Below are 2,813 nucleotides of genomic sequence, written 5' to 3'. Positions count from 1 at the left end.
GGAACTGATAACCAGGTGCTCATGATCAGACAGAATGACAAGCAAGGGACTATGGGAAATGGAGTTCAACAAATATAACATAAAAACGGGAGAGTGCCCTCAACTGGCCAGTCCAGGGCACCACAACCAGACACTGTGACATTACCCCCCCTCTACGGAGCGGATACCAGACACTCCACCAGAAAACAAAAAAGTTCAGGAGGGAGGTGGAACTGAGGCAGACCAGGGGGAGGGATGGCTGGCCAGGACCATGCCAAGGAAGGGGGTAAGGGAACAGAGATAGAACAGGGTCTAAGAGCGGAACCGGCAGGGTGGAAAGCCAAGGCGGGGCCGGCAGGACGAACCAGCAGGGCCCCAACCATACAGGAACCCCAGCAGATAGCCAGGACGGAGCTGGAGGAATGAGCCAGTGAGGCTCCAGTCAAACCAGGACCCAGGCGGGCAACCAGAGCGGAACCAGAATCCTGTCAGGCAACACTGGTGGGACAGAAAACCCTCTCCGCAACTCAGGAGAAACTGAAAACAAGAGCAGAGAGAGTTTAGTAACAGCCTCAACGGCTGCAACAGGACAAGCCGATTGCTCCGCAACGGTCCCCGTTAACTCCCGGACTGGAGCGGGCTCTGTGAGCTCCCAAACTAGAGTGGGCTCTGAAGTGGGCTTTCCTGTCTTCCTTCTCACCCTCCGCCGCTTAGTGGGAGTCTTAAGGATATGGGTGGTGGGAAAATCCCTGCGGAAGGGTTCTGACTGGCCTGGTTCTGCCCACTGACTTCGACCCTGGAGATATTTGACAAAGCCCCAGAAGTCTAGGATCTCGAGTCCTTTCATCTCCCACTGGGGCAAAGGATCATACAGAAAGACGTTAAGGAGGTCCTTAAGAGTAGCATCATTATAATTTAGGCCCCTTGTAGTGGCTGCTATATTCTGTCACGGAATGCCAAGAGAGACAAGGTAAGAAACCAGGTGCAGTTTATTGAAAGTAACAAAAAATCAAAATGGAACAAAAACATGACAAAAGGTAATCCAAAGCACAAGAAACAGAATAACACGGTGAACTCCAGATAACATCAAGACATGGGAAGACAAATACAATATAGCAGCAGTGACAGACAGAGTGAGCATGGTATATATATATATATATATATATATAGATGGGATAAAGTGTAAATGACTAACAGGTGAAAATGATTGGAACTGATAACCAGGTGCTCATGATCAGACAGAATGACAAGCAAGGGACTATGGGAAATGGAGTTCAACACATAACATAAAAACGGGAGAGTGCCCTCAAGTGGCCAGTCCTGGGCACCACAACCAGACACTGTGACAGAAACTACTTTGTTTGGCCTTCCAAAAATGGACACGACTAGAATTCAGAGGTTATGTTGTATTTACAACACTGTTCCAGAACACTTCAACCCAAATATTCAGATGTGTGCAGCACATGCGCAACGTCAACCGCATACGTCATCCACCCGGAACTGCTTCGGTTTACAACAGTGAGCGCAAGCTAGATTAAAGTGATTATTACATTTTAAATATGGTTATTTTTCTTACAAAAATGCATCGATTCACTACAAGAGGCCTTTGTTCACCCCCGGAGCTGTGTGAGATACTTTTTTTTCCAAAAGAACTGCTTGTAGAGCTCAGAGACAGGATTGTAACAAGGAAAGATCTGGGAAAGAGTTCAGAAAAAAACTGCTGCATTGAAGGTTCACAGAAGCATGTAGCCTCCATTATCCTTAATGAAAGAAGTTTGGAACAACTAGGACTCTTCATAAAGCTGGCCTCCTGGCCAAACTGAGCAATCGATGTAGAAGGTGCTTAGGGGTTAGAGGGGTGACCAAGAAGCTGATAGTCTCTACAGTTGAGCTCCATGATCATATATGGAGATGGGAGAAACTTACAGAAGGGACTCATTAGAGAAGGAAAGCTCAACACAGCAATACGTATACGGAGATAGTCCTAATGAAAACCTACAGTCATGGCCAAAAGTTATGGCAGTGACATAAATTTTGTGTTTTGCAAAGTTTGTTGCTTCAGTATTTGACGATTATTTTTCCATATGTTTCTATGGTATACTGAAAAACAATGATAAGCATATAAGTTTTAAAGGCTTTTATTGGCAAAAGAAATATATATATATATATACACGAGTCAATATTTACGGTGTTGACCCTTGTTCTTCATAACCTCTGCAATTCGCTCTGGCATGCTGGATATTAGCTTCTGGGCCAAATCCTGACGAATGGCGATCCATTCTTGCCTTATTAGTTCTCGGAGTTGATCACAATTTGCGGGCTTCTGCTTGTTCACTCACCTTTTGAGGACTGACCACAGGTTCTCTATGGGATTGAGATCCGGGGAGTTGCCTGGCCACGGATGCAAAATTTCACTGTAATGATCTTCGAGCCACTTCTTTATCACTCTTGCTTTGTGACATGGTGCTCCATCATGCTGGAAAATGCACGGATCACCACCAAATTGCTCATGGATCATTGGAAGAAGTCGCTCTTGCAGGACGTTTTGATACCATTCTTTATTCATGGCAGTGTTTTTGGGTAGAATTATGAGAGAGCCCACTCCCTTGGTTGAAATGCAAACCCATACATGGATGGTCTCAGGATGCTTCTCTGTTGGCACGTCACAGGACTCATGGTAGCGTTCACCTTTTCTTCTCCGAACAATCGATTTCCAGATGTCCCAAACAGTCGGAAGTGAGCTTCAGAGAAAATAACTTTGCACCAGTCTTCTGCTGTCCAATTTGTAGCAATTTGTGTAGCAAAATGTGAGGCCATTTTGATGCACCGCAATG

Source organism: Sinocyclocheilus grahami, unplaced genomic scaffold (genome assembly GCF_001515645.1).
Source record: "Sinocyclocheilus grahami isolate Dianchi unplaced genomic scaffold, SAMN03320097.WGS_v1.1 scaffold1321.1, whole genome shotgun sequence".
NCBI lineage: Eukaryota > Metazoa > Chordata > Actinopteri > Cypriniformes > Cyprinidae > Sinocyclocheilus > Sinocyclocheilus grahami.
This window is presented reverse-complemented; position numbering follows the sequence as displayed.